The 19,484-nt window shown below is 38.8% G+C and overlaps 2 long non-coding RNA genes across 2 annotated transcripts in view; one reads left to right on the top strand and one right to left on the bottom strand.

The window, feature by feature from the left end:
* The window catches only part of LOC120379766, a 117,693-nt gene that overhangs the window by 90,524 nt on the left and 7,685 nt on the right, over window positions 1-19,484 (top strand). Inside the window, exon 2 of the long non-coding RNA XR_005587569.1 lies at window positions 17,564-17,719. This is a non-coding gene — a long non-coding RNA (uncharacterized LOC120379766). The remainder of the gene's footprint in view (window positions 1-17,563; window positions 17,720-19,484) is intronic.
* Window positions 1,827-17,947, bottom strand: LOC120379771. The gene is made up of 3 exons (XR_005587579.1): window positions 17,494-17,947; window positions 4,141-4,254; window positions 1,827-1,941 (listed from the first exon to the last, which is right to left on the bottom strand). It is a non-coding gene; the product is annotated as an uncharacterized LOC120379771 (long non-coding RNA).

Raw genomic sequence — 19,484 nt, 5'->3', positions numbered from 1 at the left:
GAAGGTTGTGTCATTTGGGGGTTGGGGGAGGGCGGGGTTTAGGAAAAATACATGAAAATCTGTGCTGCGTGCGGGTATGAAGTAGAGTACATTGCACAGAAGCTGGTTTTGTTTTGAAAATTTCCAGGACCATTGCAGTCCGGAAACTGTGATCCTTGAACAGCTCAGAGATCAGAAGTAATAAGAAGCCTCTGAATTATCTTTTGTCTGTTCACAAAGCTTGAATTATCTTTTGTCTCTTCACAAAGCTTTAACTTAATCTGACTGACTGCCTATAGCTGGTACTTGACAAGATGCAACACCAAATATCAGATGCATGTCTGGATTACGCTCTACACAGGGAGCAGTCAGGAAGCATGTACAGAACAAAGGAAGGGGAACAGAAGCCCAAGAGCCGCAGTTTGCCAAGTGTTTTTGATGGTTTCCCGTTATGACAAAAAACAGTTTTTTAAAAGTTCCCTTTTTAGGAACAGAAATGTTTTTTCAGTCAGGTCAGTGCACCCCCCACCCTCTAGAGTCTTTCACTGGATCCATCACGTAGATGTAGAGTGGTGACAATTATTTTTCGCTCTGTTTCCCCAGACAACTCAACAGCGTTCCTGGAAGTTGATTCTTCTCTTAGGTGAATCTATTCAAGTCAGTGGTATCACAGAAGTTTAAAAGTGGTGTGAGAGGAGACTAAGTCCCTCTCTGTCACTGCACCATGTTCTTCAGTATTTTTACATTTGATACTGCATGAAATATGGCATTTTGGGATGCTTCCATAAATAATACCTCTTAACATTATGTCAATCACCTTTATTGGGAGGGGGGAGGGGAGAATTTCATCTAGGAATGGGCAGGCTGGTTTTGGTATCATCCAAAGGGCCCTCAATTGAAGCTGTCTTCTTATTTTTGATTGAGAGATGGTGATAATACATTTGTTATCTACAATATTAATTATTTAATGTGTATTTAGAATGTGAATAATTTTTTGATTAGCTCAGTGTGTGAGCACCCCTCCGGACTGGCATGCAACATCCAGCCAGCATGCTGCCTACCTATAGAGGTAATAGAGGGAAAAAATACGGGGCAAAGAAGTAGATATAAGGGTCAGAAAACTTTAATGTCTGCAGAAAGACCTTATTTTTTTAAAGGTCTACATATAGAGAAGCATTTATCAATTGAACCAGTTGTTAGTTGCAACTCCAATTGTGCTTTGGCCTTCCCGATTACACCCAGCATGCTTGAGCAATATTTTTTTATACTCCTCCCTAGTTATCTGTCCACGTTTCCATTTCTTGTAAGCTTCCTTTTTGTGTTTAAGCTCACTGAAGATTTCTCTGTTAAGCCAAGCTGGTCGCATGCCATATTTGCTATTCTTTCTGCACATCGGGATGGTTTATTCCTGTGCCCTCAATAAGGCTTCTTTAAAATACAGCCAGCTCTCCTGGACTCCTTTCCCCCTCATATTAGCCTCCCAGGGATCCTGCCCATCAGTTCCCTGAGGGAGTCAAAGTCTGAAGTCCAGGGTCCATATTCTGCTGCTCTCCTTTCTTCCTTTCATCAGGATCCTGAACTCAACCATCTGATGGTCACTGCTGCCCAGGTTGCCACTCACTTCTACTTCCCATACCAATTCTTCCCTGTTTGTGAGCACAAGATTGATAGGAGCACGGCCCCTAGTTGGTTCCTCCAGCACTTGCACCAGGAAGTTGTCCCCAACATGCTCCAAAAACTTCCGGGATTGTCTGTGCACTGCTGTATTGCTCTCCCAGCAGATGTCAGGGTGATTGAAATCCCCCATGGGAACCAGGGCCTGTGATCTGGAAACTTCTGTTAGTTGTCTGAAGAAAGCTTCATGTACCTCATCCTCCTGGTCTGGTCGTCTATAGCAGATGCCCACCATGACATCACCCTTGTTCATCTCGCCTCTAAACTTGACACTCTTCTTTATAGTCACTACATAGAGAATAGAGTAAATATGCATGAAGGCTAAATTAGTCTCTTAACCCTAGAGATGAAAATATTATGGTGTGAATTAGAAATTAGTTTTTGAACAGGGGAAAGTTAGTTTCCAGGGAAAGCTGGAAAAGAAACAATGGCCTGGAGCTATGGAAGGAAAAGCATCATCTTGACTCATGGAGAAGCTCTTAACTCCGAGAGCTATTGGCTAATGTAAAAAACTCCTCAAGGCACTGTGGATGCAAGAACAGGTTAGGTACAATATTAAAAGGAATTATCCTTTTAAAACATAAATATACAGGTAGTGCCTCTTCCAGTACCTGGGGTTTGACTTGGGGGACCTAAGTAAGACCAACGTAAACTAATATTTAGCAACAGTTACTAGTTGCTATTTCTTTTTCTAAGTGTGGGGCAGGGGTAACTGCACTAATTTCAGATGTTACTGTCTGGTCAGCGAACTTTTCTTGTATCCAGACTTCTAAAGAGTCAAGTCTGTTCTTAGTCACAAAATCCATGCAATCTCATTGATTCCAGTGGGATAGCAGGCATGAGTCATGGCAGAATATACTATTCTGTGTTTACAGTTTGGTACTTTTCAATCTGTGTATTCAGTTTTTGTATAGCCATGCTGAAAAACTAGACATCTTGGCCTAGCAGGAGTATTGGTTGTGGCTCAGGAATGAGGTTCACTGGTGGAGTTTACATGAGGGTTTGTGGGCAGAATGCACAGTGTCTGCCGGCAATATACGTCACTTTAGCCGGTGAAATGAGTCTTCATTTCCGCAAGTACCAAATTTACCTACTTTTTTTAAAAATGGAAATATCTCATTTCTGCTAAGATTTTACCTAAGCATGCTAGGACAGAAATAGTTTCTTTGCATGTATTTGTATAGTGCCCATCATTTTGGGACCAGTGGGTGCTACCACAGTATACATGTTTAATGCTAATAGAATAATAACAGTATTCCCTAATCTGCAGGTTTCATTGCAGACTTAATCTGGCTCAAATAAATACTCAAAGTAGCTAATGCTGTTTGGTGTAAAAATGAGTTTTAAAAGAGTTTTCTTTGAAGGGGTAGTGCCCCACCACACTCCCTCAACATAGTACACACTCAGTTGACCAAAATGTATCTCCATCCTGTGATTATAGTCAATTTCAGTAACAAAATGTAAGCCCCAAACTAAATTTTCTACTGTGTGTGGCTTGTTCCTAGGGTTCCTACTTGAAAAGTCATGGGTTTAATTCCCTCTTGTCCTTCAGACACATGGGCACAGATAGACTTTTCCATGCCCAGAATTGAAACTAATGTGTCTCACCTGTTCTGGCTTGCAGCATAAGAGTCAGAAGAATATCTCTGCCTTTCCTTGCAAGGTTCTAAATCCTAACCTTATACCACAGGTCTGTTGTAAACTCATTGGAGAATTTAAAACTGTTTTTAGCCAGAATTATCAGGAAAGCTTATTAATTAATAAAGCAAAATTGTTTCATAGTTGAGAATCTTTGAGGAGAGTAGCAAGTGAAGTGGCAAAATATAAAAGGGTCAGATGGGGGTTAGGTGAGAGGGAGAAGTGTGCAAAACATTCCTTGCAGGAATTAGACTTCTAAGGGCCTCCAACCTATTTAAAATGGGTCATCACTCATCAGCACCATCATCATTATCTGCTTGATCAGGAGAAGAAGGAGGAGGGAGGGATAATCAGCAAGGGATGCTCAGCTTATTATCACTGAGCTCTTCATTTTGGGGCTAAAACTGCAGGACTCTTTCTGGAGATAATTCATATTTTATCATTAAAACTGCTGATCAGAACACTGTTAATATGTGGACATTACTAACACACACACAAAAGCTAACACGATAAAATTGTAATGCTTCTATTAAATTATTTAAACTAGTTTACCCCACCTCGGCATTATTCCCATCCCCACCCCTCCTCTGCCATCACAGAAGCTGCTTGTACATGGCACACAAAATCTATAAACTCTTTCCAGGAATACAAAAGCATTCTCTATGATGTTGATAAGAAACAGGACAGTCACTCTCCCCTGACATATTTGTTCTTTAAAAACAAATCAATGGTGCAGGGATTTGGCACCTGAATGCAGAACAACGGCTTGATGAGGCAAAGATTGTCTTCATTAAGGACATTAATATTCATAGAGAGTAGAAAATCTGACACAAGAGAGGACTCACTAACCTTTTCTCATATTAGATTTTTACTTCTTAACACAATTACAGTCCGGCAATGACTTAATTAATGCTGCTTTTCGTCAGGCTGCTTTAAAGAGCTGTCAATTTGGTCCTGCAGAGGCTGTCAGTGAAAGAGAAAGACAGTCATCTAGGCTAAAAAGACACAGGAAGAAATTCAAACACTTAATAACATTCAAAGTGCTATGCAAAGTCACACATCAGCCTGTATTAAGGCGAGTTTTTTTCCTTTCTTCTCTTCCTACTTATGCTAATATTTTACAGGTAAAATAGGGGCAGTTACCATGTTCCAGCTCTCAAATACAGGGCAGAAAATGGAGGAAAGGTCACCCAAACATGTCAGGTGCTAGGTATATCTCAAACAAGCTGTGAGAATGGAGAAGAACAAATAGAACCAGACTATCCAGACATCTTAAATGTTTGGTATTTCCGATCCAGGTAGACCCATAAGCGAGTGGATCTGCTGGCATGTTGCTTCCAGCACTGTCCTGGAGCCTTAAATATCTGCATGTCCAGCCAAAGTAAGGGAGTGTCTTTTTGGTGGGATTTGTTCAACCAAAACTCCACGATATTCAAGGGAATTCACCCAACAGACCAGGAAATTTTTTGAAGCGCAGGTGGAATTTTAAGGTTACCAGGCCTGTAATTTTAGAATATATTTTCTAGTGATTTTATATTTGTGTGTTTAGTTAGTTAAAAAAAAATGCTTCCTCTCTCTGCAATATAGCCACTGGCCACAGAACTGAGAGTGGCCTGAACCTCAGATCTTTTGCTAAATTCAGATCCTGATCTGAATCCAGATTTCATAACTCAGGCTTATTTTTCTTACACAGTGATGTCTTTCCTAATTTAGACTTTAAACACTAGCAGAAGAAATTCACCTTAACTGTTGCTATGTAAGTGCTTTTTAAAATGTCATTTTCTGAGGAACCAGATGTTTCAGAGAATCTGTCTTTCTAATTGTATGACCCCATAATTATAGTAACTGAATGCTTCATAAACATTGATGAAATTAACCTCACAAAGTCTCTGTAAGGTTGGGAAGTGTTATTTACCCCCATTTTACAGATAGGGAATGGAGGCACAAAGAGATTAAGTAATGACCAAAGATATACAGAAAATTATAGCAGAATCAGGAACTGAAATCCATTCTCCAGAGTCCCATGATAGTGTTTCAACCACAAGATTCTTATTCTTCAGATGGACTTCACCATTAGATCATTACAGCTCTGAATGGTATTGACAGAAAGTCACAGGCATCAAATGGTTGATGACTGATCTATGAGATATGACTGAGTGGTCTCAGTCCAGTTTTCAATGGACAAGCCAGCACAGAGATGGCACCATTCTTGGCAGACTCAGAAGAGAGGCCAAGGTGTGAATGATCATGGAAAATGAAGAAACACTTGCTTCTTGAGTTGGTCATGATTGTAGAATACTGGTGGAAGTATGTGGAGGAATATCATATCTATATAACAAAATATATTGATCATGCAACTTTGACTGCCTCACCTGCATTCTTCCTATTACCCATATCCAGCAGAAGCTCTTCTGATATGTCAAACTTCTGCACAGCTTCCACCAGCTGCCATTTAAAACAAAACAAAAAGTGCCAGGCAAATATCTCCTCCTCTTCCCCCCCCCCATGGAATTTTTCTCCCCAAATTAGACTAGTTTAAGATCTAATGATCCACCCTGCCTTTATACAGTTCTGACTACATCCCTTCCTGTTCCAGATTGCATAATACCTCTCCTATTTCAATTACATATATGGACAATTCACAATGGGATTTTAATGCATTCTTATCTCCAAATTAGCAAGTGGAAACTAAGAGGTGGAGCCAGAACTATGAGTGCAACCAGCTCTCTGCTGACTACCAGCAAGTGCTCTTTGGACCACTAACCACACTTTACAACCTCTGGCATGAAGGATTTATTAGCACTTGTTTGGGGTAATTTACATAATTTGACTGTTACATTGCCTCATGCAAGTAATGTGGTCAATCCATCTTTGAGCCACTCTGCCCATTTTATGCTCTTTATTTTTTAAAATTAATTTTTGAGAAATGTTTTAAGTGGGTAACATAAGTAAAAAGAATAGGAGAGTAAGCACGCTGTGCTAAAATGAATAATAAAGTAAATAAAATAGTGTACAAGAGTGTACAAATATCAGATTTTAGAACAACAGTAATTAATGTTTTCAGAAGAAAGAGTTGATTTAGGCATTGCAGTGTGATGCTGTTTATCTGAGGTGTTCAGATAGTGCAACATAGAGGGCCACAGAAATGCCATGTAGATAGGTTTTGTGCAGAAGTCTCAGAGTGGCTTTGACTTTGAAACTTCAGTGGATGTAATTCTCCATAAAAGGTAGTGCTTTTTAAAAAAAGTCAACCTTTAATATTGGGTTTGATTTTAATAAACTTGTAAGTACTTGAACATCACACTGACCAGGCACAGCAGAAGACAGATCTGTATGCAACCTTAATGTAGTGACCTCTGAGTGCTTAACTGCAACATCAAATCCTGTCTCAAGGGCAAAACTCCCATTGACTTCAATCTGAATGAGATTTCACCTAAATATATGCAAGGAGTAATAAGGCTACAGAAATGATGGAGCTTTTTAAAAAAAGAGATCCACACTCCAGTCTCTAGTCCATTATACCAATATTACATCAGTGTAACTCTATTTACTTCACTGTGTTTACTCTGGCATAAAATCAATGGAATAAAGAGGAGAATCAGGCCCACAGTACTGAATTAGTTTCTAATGATCTTTGGTATGTGCTAATTTGTACAAATAAATGGTGTGAAACAAAATTCAAATAAGTGGTGTTTACAAGTCTCTTCTGTTTATGAACAATCCCCATTACACCGAGGTTGTATGGTCCTGTACATGTTGGTTCATGGAAGACTTGTGTTAATAGAATGCAACCTTGTTATCAATGCCTTACAGTGGTAGAATATATTATATATATGGCAGCCCCCTGTTCAGCATATCCTTCTGGAACAGAAAGAGATGAAAATGAACTTTGCCAATAAACTTCTGCTAACACTCACATATACTGCTTGTTAATATTATTATTATCTTGTTTAAAATGTGACTCTATTATTCTTGATACTACATAGCATATGTTACATTGTAATCATTAGGTTCTGGCGCAAGGTAAACAACGCTATTCTAAACTTCTTAGTACACACTTACCTACTTACCTGCTCGCGCGGAGTTTCAACGATTGCGAACTCATCTCTGATGATCTCGCGATAGACGATCGACCGACGAAGTTCGAAGAACTCCCGCACTCAGGAGGAGTTGAGGAGAGGCGAGTCGCGAGACGACCGAGGAGTTGCGCGCGGCGGCGTCTGGAGTAAGTGGTGAGTGAACTAGGGTAGTTTCACAGCCAGCTCGTTATTTGCTGAACTGCGCAATTCTAGTTCGACCCCCGACCTTAGTGTAGACCAGGGCTTAGTAATATTAGCCCATAAAATCTTTCAGCTCTGAAACTCTACTAATGTTTCTCAGTCACGTGATCTCATACTCAGTAAATTGTTCTTGCCCAGTTCCATTCCCTACTTTTCCATAGGTTTACTGTGTGACCAAGGGCAAGTAATTTCACCTCTCTGTACTTCAGTTTCCATATCAGTAAAACAGAGATAATAATACATACCCTAATTTCTACAGGACTTTAAGATATTTGGATGAAGAGCGCTATGTAAGTGCTAGGGAGTGGACACAGAAATATTTATTTGTGTGATTCAATGTCCTGTTTTGGAGACTCAGTGGGTATGCAATCTTCATACATGGCTCACGCCATTCATGGATCTTTGGAAATGTGGCTGATAAACTGATTATGCTTTCTACTGGCTGAATTCCCATCAGTTCATCAGTACAACTGTCTGAAAAATTGAACAAAAAATTATGAAACATTTTGACAATTTTTCTCTCTGGTTTTATCTGAATTCCATTTATGTCAAAATTTTCTGATTAGCTCACCTGTCATTCATAGGTATTTGTATGGCTTGCAGACAGAGGAGCTTTTATAAAGATATAAAATGAAACAACAAAACTTTACTATTTACATCAACCAAAGTAAAATTTTACTTCTACAGCCTAGTATAAAAAAATCTAATATGCTCTTGGAAAACACAGACCACTGCATTTAAATTAGGCCAGACCCTTTAAATGTCAGTTTCCTATGTATACAAATGAGATCACACCTCCAAATAGTTTGCCTCTTCCACTCCAAAAGCTTCAAGAAAACACAGTGGAAACCCAAGATCTGTGAAGATACCATGTGTACTCACTTTACCCTGGAGAAACTTGTTTGCTTTGCAGAACAGAGGTCTAAAAGACTAGGACAGAACTGAGCTACACAGTCCTACCATGTTTGTAGAATTATCTTGTTGACAAGTGCAGAAGTATACATTTAAATCCATTAGCTAAAAGGATCCATAAACATTTGAATAATGGCCTTTTACATTTTTAACCTGTCTATCAAACACATCATGTCTTTTTTTTAAAAAAAAAAAACAATTTTCCCACAGATAATATAAAAAAGAGCTAGATGGAGCTGCACTAAACTTTAAAGATTTTAACTATTTCTGTAATTTTATACAGGAAACAAGTGTTATTGGGGTTTTTTTGCTGGGGGAGAAGGGGAAAGGGGGAAGATTGCTTTGTTTTGTTTTTTTCTGTATTCTGTGCTTATATCTCTGTCATAGCCATTTGCCAGTAGGAAAAAGTAAACATATCATAATCAATGAAAATTTCCTCCATTTAAATTGCTTCATTAAATCATAAAGTAAAAACCACCACAGAAATATTTTTTTTATTGAAGGAAGTGAAGCCGTTCATATGGTTCAAAAGGAGTTGCACTGGGCCATTGATGAGCATCAGAGTAATACGGAACAAAGAAAGAGAAAAGCAGAAAACATGGACCAAATTTTCAGCAGCAGTTGTGTGTCTAATTTCAGTACATGATTATCAAAATTAGATACCTACCTGTAATAAGATATGACCTTGTCATATGAATGCAACTACGGAGAATGTCCATGCAATAACATCAAGTGTGTGATTAATTTGGCCAAGCATCATTTTGTAACTCTAGCCCTATATGTTATATTGGCCCAGACCTGAGGTGTATTCAGCTCCTGTTTAAATCAACAGGAATTTTAAGTGAACATTGATTGCAGGATCAAGAACATACAGTATATTTAGAATGGTGTCTAAATAGAGGGCCAGATGATCACCTAGTGTAAATCAGCATAGCTCCATTGAAGTGGCTGGATTTACACCAGCTGAACATCTGGCCCAAAATGTTTTAGAACATTTTTCATGACATATCTGGTGCTCTTCAAGGATGTTTAGTCAGGATCTTATCCAATTTTCATTGAATTCAGTGGAAACACTTCCATTGACTTCAGTAGACAATGGATCAGGATGTTAAACTGGGAGCCACCATACATTGGTAGAGGGAAGTCTTACTTCAAGCATAAATCTCAAACGATATCTTAAGGAGTACATCTGAAAGTTGTCTTGAACTGAATCCTGAAATGGCTCCTCATTGCATCATGGTCACATAATAACTGAATCATATATAATTTCTTATTGTAAATGCAGCACTAGGTAGTTCATATTCTAAAACACAGTATGAAACAATAATTATTTTGTTAATTGGTTTTGAGAATGGAAATCCATATATTTTCTGTATATGACAACAAACAACATTCTCAAACTGAAATAGGGGATTCTTGTCAAAGTGGTGGTGTTGGGGGTGGGGGAGAAATCTAAGTCATTTCCCTTCCACTCCATACCACAAATAGTTTGTGGCTGAGCCAAATGTAATAAGGTTTGACTCATTTGTAGGAATTAGCATGACTGAAAAGTATGCCAGATTTCAAAACAATTTCTAACAGTTTCTATGATACTGTGTAAGCAACTGAAAATTGGCATGTTGTGTTGTGCACAAGTCAGCCAACTGCTGTCACTGAATAATTAGATTTTCTAGCAGGAGAAAGAGAGTTTTCTAAACAAAATATTAGGAAAAAATACTGAAAATACTGAAGCTTTTACTGAAAATACTGAAGCGTTTATTAGCTATTTTAAGTAGAAATGAACCTAACCCCAAAAGCCTGGGTCCACACACCTGGAACTTTCAAGAAGTTTCTATCCGGTTCCAAAATGCAAGATGCAGGCACATCTCTAAATTTAAAGTATAAATTAAGTAAGAAAGGGAGAGAGAGAGAGTGAGTGAGAGAGTGTATGTACACATTGCGGTATGTTTGTCATGTACACATGGAGATATGTTTTCTTTCTTGGATATGGCTGAACTCTCTAATATATATCTGAATGTGTTAATTTTTCTAAGACAAATTTTCCATGTAAAATATCAATTCCAGGATCCCAAGATCAAGAACCAGAATTTAGGTTATGGGCTAGTTATATTTTCATCTGCTGTATAAATTAAATGCTTGTGACATTTGTGTATGTGGACAGAAGGTTTGATTCTCCATTGTCTTCCACCTGGGGTAGTAAATGACATCTGTGAAAAGGAAGCACAAATAGGGTGCAGAACCACACTGGTTTGTTAGTATTGACACCTGTTTGCTTTGTGCAGGTGAAAATGATTACACAAAATACACTGGAGAATCAGGCTCAGTGATTACAAAGTGAGCGTAAGATGCCACAACTGGCATGAGTGACAGGAGATTTCTGATTTGGTGGAATTTTACATATACTTTGCTCTCCCTTCATACAGCTGTGACTCAGAAATACAGATATTATCTGTAATGGAAGACTCTGGGCCAGATCCTCATGGAACGTTGCCTGTTTGCATCTTCCAAGGATTTAGCCTGATATCTAGTTAACTTGTAAAATGATGAGATCATAAGAGTCAAGAGAGTGAATATTGAGCAACTGAGAAGGGAAGGAAGTTTTAGTCAAAATGATTCAAACTCTTTGGGTTTTGCTTGCTTGGGTTTTTGGTGACATCTAATTCATTTCAATGGCTAATTAAAAATAAATGGCTCAGCCATCTCTATTTGAATCTTTCTCCAACTCCTATCCTCTACCACCTTCCATGTTGCCCCCTCCACCTGAAAACCTTCTCCTTAACTCAAGCCACCATGACTCCATCTTCTCCTGATAGATAATTAAACTGAAATCCCCCAAACAAAACCTATCCAAACACAAATTGTGGGGTCAACAACGCACAGAAAACATCATGGCTCTGTTGCACTGTTTTTTGCTAGACTATTTTTTGTCTGAAAATTACTTAGATGGTAAACTTTTTAGGCCAGGGTAGAACTCCCACTGACTTCAATTGGAGCAAAATTAGGTAAATACTTAGTCCGTTTGAAGATCACACCCCTTTTCTTTGACAGAACTGTAAAATGCCTGGTACGCCGTTGGCTCTATATAAATGAGAGATAAATAATAAACATCTCCCAGTGCATCCAAAGCTGCATATATCAATCCATATTAAATTCAAGGTTAATATTTTTTTCTGGTTTACTGGGTGCAGGGAGTTCTTCCAGTTTGGAAAATCTTGACTCAGGGCAAAGCAGTTTCCTTTCGGAAGTTCTTAAGCAACAGCAGTCAGTGGTTCAGCTCATTTTAGACTGGGACATGCTGCAAACACAACGGGAGTGAGAGTGAAGTTCTGGTATTTTGAGTTGGTCAATAACAACCAAAATCCTTTTTCTTTTTCCTCCCCCAAAATCATTTTGTATCCATAACAACCCTAATTCAGCTTGGCCTTGCAGAAAAGAGAAGTGGCATCCCACTCATTAGTGCTTTGCAGTGATCTGTTCCCTGGCTTAGGTGGGAGCAGCTTTAAATCGTTGGGGGGAAAGGGAGGAAATAAAAGAGATAAAACACGCTTTTTGAACCCTGTAATGTAAATTTGCAGACAATTATTCATTATGAACTGCCTGCAGCATCACACCTCTCTCACCTTTGCTGGAATGTCTGAACATTAGGGTAAACAACACAATGCTGTCTTATCATAATGCGGTCTGCTTCACTGCAGCAAGAACTTGTCAGAAACGGATTGTGATGTTGACTTCTCAATAGGGGGAAAAAAGGGCCTAAATTAGACTTCTATAAAAAGAATATTGCATATTTATTTCCACAATAACACCAAGGAAAAGCGTTAGTCAAGAAGCAAGCAATTGGGTGAATAAATAAGCTTGTCTTTGTTCTCATCAATTAAGTTATTACATCAGTTGGAAAACCAGTGAATTATAATACAGATGTTTAATGAAACACTGCTGTGCCTATAAGTCAAACTCCTATTTTGTGGTGTGATTTTGGCTGCATAGTTTTGTGTGTGTTAAACCGTATTTATTAGCTGATACCCATTATTATTTTGAGCAAGGTATAATTCAGTTGTCAGGCTCCAGCTCTGGAAAGGAGATTTAATCAGTGAGAGCCCGCTTTGCTGCTGAGCATAAAACAATGTGGGTTTCATGAAGCAATCACACCAGTGTGAAAAAATGGGATTAATTAGTATTGTACAAGAACAGGCAGCATGCTCATTAAAACCTTGTGAGCTGCCTCTTGATAAACTGCCACTTGATAGGGCCGCATTAATGTGACAAGGCAAAGACTTTATTTCCAAATCCTTTCTGATTATATCTCACTTTTAAGTTACCTGAATTGACTCTCCAAGGCTTTTGGAATACAAAGATCAAAATTGCAGCAAGAGATCCCCAAGACACCTGGACAAAGGAACCATGCTCAGATAGCAAGGCTTCAAAAGACAACTTTTTTTTAAAATCCCATTCAAACAGAAATCAATAGCTGTACAATGAAGCCGCTCCAAAGGTGGTAAATTTGCATTTACACTCAGCAGGTTGGGCTGAAACTAATTTGACAATTGGCAACTGCCTTAATGAATCCCATATACAAATTCTCTGTGTAACTGTTTACCAAATGTTTATAGATATATAAAGTCTTATGAATATTCCTATGGTTTCTAATATGCTTTGAGGCAAGAGGGAAAAATAGATAGGTATTCCTGTCTGTACATCTATTTTATGTAGTTTAGGTTTATTGCTGTCCAATGACAAACATGGGTATATATATATTTTATCCTTTCCTTTAGAAATGTTCACAAAATAAAAATGTAGATTTCCACTAGTGGATTTGTTTCTACATGACAAAATGTAATAGGAGATATGCCTGAATAACAACAGTAAATGTTGGATAGGATGTATTTTTGATCTTGTGTTTTATTTTCCTCTAGGCATAATGTTTTATTCCTTCCTGAATTTGTAGCAGTTCTGATGATTTACTTGCACACCAGTCTTTCCTTTTATTTATTTATTTTCCTCTTAGCTCTTGTGAATTAGCAGCTATAATAAAATTAAATCTGAACTTTTAATAGTTACCCAAATCTACAGTCTATTGCATGATGTATAAGTGAACCAAGATGCTGACTTTTATGTAGCTTTAGCTGACATTGTATGTAAGGGCAATTGTAATGCAATATACTTATCTGTCAGCATGTATTTGTAGGTGTGGAAAATGCCACTCAGAGAACAGAGATCTCCGATTCCCTGAAGCTTTTTCAACTATTTTATTTTTAAGCAAAAACGTCTTGTTAAATCTCAACAAAAATTAAATTAATGCTTTCTACCATGAAGTCTGAGTATTCAGTTACCAATTAGAGATTGTTTGCAATTGTACTTGTGTAAATCTACCAGAAGATACCAGTGTAAGGCATCAGACTGGAGGCAAGGTACCTGAGCTGGCTAGATATGGATGAGTACAACGCTTTACAAAGTGATGGGTTGCAATATTATTAATTTAAACCCTACGATTTCATTGTTGTGATCTGGGCTGCATGATGTAATGCAAGATGACAGCCATTGAATTAATAGAAAATGGGATTCATCTCTTGAAATTTCACACAAAATAGAAGCAAGAGAGACAGACAAAATAAAGGGAGATAGATAGACAGACTGATAAATACTACTAATACTTTTAAATTTAAACTGAATGGGTGAGATAATTTTAAAGTACTAATGGTATTTATCAACAGTAAGATGGCAGAGAATTCACTCTCTCTCTCGCTCTCTCATTGATTGCTTTGTTGAGCAAGTCAGTGAATATTTTACACTTTGTTTCTTTTATTTTAGCAAATGAACTGCCTGGAGCTAATGTAGTGTAAGTGGAAATTTCAAGCCCCGACATCCACTGCATGATCCTATAATAGGAACTTTCTTCCCCTGCAAGCTCTGTAGCATAGTCTAACAGCAAACTCCCTGCAGTCTTTCAGGTAATCACGTGGCTGATTTATAATCCTATAGCTTTGGAAGAGGTTAGCTAGGTAGTTTAAATCATTGGTTTTCTCTAATGAACTGGGGTCAGGAAGAAAGTATTGCATTATAAAGGCTCTATTTGGTTGTTACTTATGCCCTACATACCATACCTCCGCATTTTTTACATCATTTAAATCAAAATGCCATTTTACACAATGGTATTACTGAAAATTGCATAAAATGAGCATTCTTCCTCCTATTTATTCTATATCTTGGGGGGAAAGAGGAGTTGGAGATTAGTGTTCAAGAGTAGAAAGTGACAATAGAATGAAGGAAGATTTCTTACCCCAAAGAAAATGTCCCACAGGGTTAAATTCTGCTCTAACATATGCCTTTGAAACCCCAGTACTAATGCCTAGATAGCAGGGACATGTGTGTATTAGTAATGCATGAGATAGATAAATAGGCTGATATCAGAGAGGTTTCCAGAAACTTGACTAAAAGGTCCTGAAAGTTTGGAGGAAATGTGTGATTTCCATGGACCTCATAGGCAGCTGAGTCTTGCACAAGCAGCGCTTACTCAGTAGATCACCATCAGTCTTGTTGTCCTTGATAGCAGGACAGTGATGATACTTGTATACAGATACACTCCTTCTGGACAATTTTTTCCCCATTGTATTCAGGATTTTCTTCACCATCAGGCATTCAACCAGTTTTTACTTTGATACATTATTTATACGTTAAAGGCAAAACTAATATTTGAGTTACTCTCTTTCCTGTGTCCCTCGGTAGCTGCTTAATGGAGTATGAGGGTATGTCTACACTGCCCGCCGGATCGGCGGGTAGCGATCGGTTTATCGGGGATCGATATATCGCATCTCATCTAGACATGACATATCGATCCCCGAACGCGCTCCTGTCGACTCCGGAACTCCACCAGAGCGAGCGGTGGAAGCGGAGTCAACAGGGGGAGCCGCGCCCGCCGATCCTGCGCCATGAGGACGTGAGGTAAGTCGAAATAAGATACTTCGACTTCAGCTACGCTATGCACGTAGCTGAAGTTGCATATCTTACATCGACCCCGCACCCTAGTGTAGACCAGGCCTGAGACTCTTATTGCGTCCTGACACTTGAATGCCATGGAGCAACTGCTAGTGCTACTCTTTCCCTATGGTAGTTCCAAGTTTGGGGAGTAGTGGGGTAAATTATCCCTGTCTTGGCCCACAGCAATTTCAAATTGTCCATTTCCTATTACCTAAAGAGTTCTAGTAGCACAGCTTTTTTTACCACCAGGCCTGTACCTCTGCAAAGAAATGGTTAAGCAGTCACTGGGCTGCATTTAGAAAGACTTGTAAGACCCATTTCTTTGCCATGATTTCCTTCCCAGCTGACTGTAAAGCTGCAGACAGCAGAAGAGCATAGTATCAGGGCTCTTTCACTGAGCACTTCAATGTATCAACTTCAAGGCAGAAGCCCAGAAATCTGGGGTATTAGATATGCCATCATCAGGAGGATCAACCAGTGTGAGCCATATTTAAGCAGCTTTCTCTGTATCCTCATATGAATGATTGATGAAGGAGACTGCCTATTTGCACATTGTTGTATGCAGAGGTGTTGTAGCCATGTCGGACCCAGCATATTAGAGAGACAAGGTGGGTGAGATGATATCTTTTATTGGACCAGCTTCTGCTGGGGAGAGAGACAAGCTTTCAAGTTAGACAGAGACCTGAGGAACAGCTCAGTTGGGTACCTTGCACTGCCTTATATCCCTGCACTGCTATGCCAAGTGAGACTCAATTTGGCACTCTGCAAGGTAGAGGGAAGCCAGAAGCCAGAAAGAACCCTCAGACTTTTCATGTGCAGTGTCTCCAGTTTACACATAGGCCTGGCAGGGTCAGTTGTCACAGCACAGACAGGTAATAAGAGTTATTCATTCTATCAAAAATATGCATAAGGACCCTTGAATAACTGGAATCAGTCATGGAAGTTATCCCTGTATGTAATGTTAGATGTGAGGGTAACGTGTTTTTAAATTGTATGCTACTAAATACAGGCAGGGTACTGCCAAGTGCATTTCTAACCATACTAGTTAGTAATGATGGTATCCTGAACATCAGTGATACAACACAGGAAATAGCAACAAAGAGTCCTGTGGCACCTTATAGACTAACAGAAGTATTGGAACATGAGCTTTCGTGGGTGAATACATGCATCTAATGAAGTGGGTATTCACCCACGAAAGCTCATGCTCCAATACTTCTGTTAGTCTATAAGGTGCCACAGGACTCTTTGTCACTTTTTACAGATCCAGACTAACACGGCTACCCCTCTGATACTTAACAAAGGAAATGATTATTCAAAATACTAAGGGAGAAACATCCAATGGCACTTACAGGAGAGTAACACTGGGCCCTTTGGTAAATGTGGGACTGGGATTCAGCCTGGGATTGTCTTGGGGCTAGAGTAAGACATAAGCTGCCAGGACTCCTTGGTTTGGTTTCTGGATCAGCCTGTTGTGTGGTTTTGGGTAAGTCACTTGTCTGTATGCCACAGCATGGAAACTACTCACCTATTCTTTACCCTCATGGCTAAGACCAAAGATACTGAAGAATCTCATGTAACTTTACTGATCCTTCAAAAGAAAAGTACACTCACCCCAGGTGAATGGGCAAGAAGGATTTTGTAGAGTTGATAGATCTTATATTAGCCCTGAGCCAGTAAAATTCCACCTCTCTTTCAGGAGATTTCCTGACCACCAGGGTGAATTCCGCTGAATAACTTGGAGATCCTGCAATAAAACAACACTCCTTTCTTTAGCGGGCCAGCCCTATGCAGTATGGTATATTGTTGGAGCACATTCAGCTTGGGCAGGGTGATGGACTATGATTTGATATGTCTTCTCCGTCTCTGTCTCCTCCAGTTTTATGAGCGTGTGCAGCCTTGGAGAACTTATTAACTCAGAAACTATGAGGATACCTCACCCATCCTCTGGTATTTCAATCTATCTAACTAATGAAACGTGAAGGTTGGAAGAAACTCTTCAAAACATTGCCCAAGATATAACAGTGAAAGCACTTACTTGTTTGAAAGGTTTGCGGAAGGATCAATCTGTACAAAATTGTGAGCAGCAATGTCCCTCTTTCACTCAGATTTTTCATGCAAGCCAATGAGAGAAGAGCCAATGAGACAGGCAACCTGGAAAAGGGGAGGAGCTGCTCCAGGAGCTTCCATGTGGTCTTTGTTGCTATAGAAACCATTTCTTTTGTCTGCATGTGAAGCTGCTTTATTTATAATCCGGCTCTCAGGTAAGGCAACTTGTGTCGTGACATGTGGAAAATAAGAAAGGAGGATGGGGGTGCAAAAATTATTAAAAGAGGGAAAAAAACCCACCACAACTAGATACGTACACAGATAAAATCCAAGCATGTAGAGTTACAAGTCTTTTCCCCTTTTCAAGAATGCAGTAATGCACTCAGCCTGCTGCATACAATGTATCTGTATATATACAAATATCCTTGTCCTATAGGTATGTATATTATCTTTGACTTCCAACTGAGCGTCTACAACCCAGTCACATTTGAATGATGCAATCTCCCTATAAGTGTCTGAACAAAAGAAAAAGATATTTGTTTTATTTGAACAATTGATTTTTCCTGGCTGCATCATGCTAGGGGAGAGCTTTATAGTTACTCTCTTATTTTTCTTCAGTAGCAACACACACATAAAATATGAATTAGAGCTCTCATGTGCCCACTTTGAGGTACTATCCTTCTCTTTCTGTTTGTCTGAGAAAAACCTCAGTGACTGCCGTAAAGTAACTTCCAATTGCCATCTTGTGAAGTGCAAAATCCTTTTAGTTTTTACATTAAAGCAAAATCCCTTTAAGCTTTTAGTTGAAAAAGTGCTAAAGGAACCCAACCAGATAATTCAATGACTTGTAACTACTCTTAAAATAGAGGTGGATGGCACAGCTAGAACTCACCATCACATGTTGTTATTGAAGCAAAATACCATATTTAGTAAGTTTCAAAAAAAAATTAGCCATTTATATGACTCTGCATTTCTAAACTGACACTAGCTAGGACAAAATGACAAAGATTGTCAGCCCAGATGCTTCAGCACAGAAAATCACCAGCTGGTAGCAGAACCACATTTTTTCTCTAGTATACTTGTGTATTTACATGTGTTGTCCTCTTTCTTTGGAGCATCAGGTACTGCCAGTGTCAATAAAACAGGTTTTTCATGATCCAGAGTGAGCCGGCTGAGCAGTATAATAAATACTTATAGCTTTTTTTAGGGAAAATAGATTAAAAATAATTCAGCAGGATAATATTACCTGTTTAAGGACAAGGAAAGAACTCAGGGACTTGGATATGGACACCCAAATGACAGACTAAGACTGGGGTAATATTTGCACTAACAGTGAAAAAAATCACCTGGTGATTAAGGTCTTCTCTAACAACAAAATTATATTGCAAATTTCCTTGACTCCAAGCATAATTCACTCTGCTGGCATTCTGAATAATGATAAGGGCCTGGTGATGCAATATATATTCCGGAACACTTTGTCCACATGTTATCGGAATGCCCACAATGAAAGAGTTATGGGAAATATATCATCATCCCTAAACTAGAGTTTATACAGAATATTACTCTGCCATGGGATCCCTTTATCTACATTCTAGATGGCCTGACAACGACTCTCCAAATGCTTGAAGCCAATTTAAAAAAGGATAGTAAGAGCTCTCTAATAGCCAAAGTTATTACCACTAAAGTGTAAATCAATGCAGTGTATATTCCAAGAAGGAAGTGTGGATCTGATTGAGCTTTGTCTTAATGGAAAGAGCGTTTTAGTTTAATTCTACATGCTAAAGCCAGATTTTACATATATGGTGCCAGATTCTGCAGTCAGTTGTGCCTGTGAATCTCCTGTTGACTTCAGTGGAATATGCATACATTCATCTTTAGAACAGAAATTGACAAATGTTCTTCATTTTTTACCATATATGATTATATATAATCAGTTGCCTTCCTTCCTTATTAATCTAGCCCCATTAGTTTTGTAAACCC

Source organism: Mauremys reevesii, linkage group 13 (genome assembly GCF_016161935.1).
Source record: "Mauremys reevesii isolate NIE-2019 linkage group 13, ASM1616193v1, whole genome shotgun sequence".
Taxonomy (NCBI): Eukaryota; Metazoa; Chordata; order Testudines; family Geoemydidae; genus Mauremys; species Mauremys reevesii.
The sequence above is the reverse complement of the archived record's forward strand: the minus strand, read 5'-3'. Positions and strand labels throughout refer to the sequence as shown.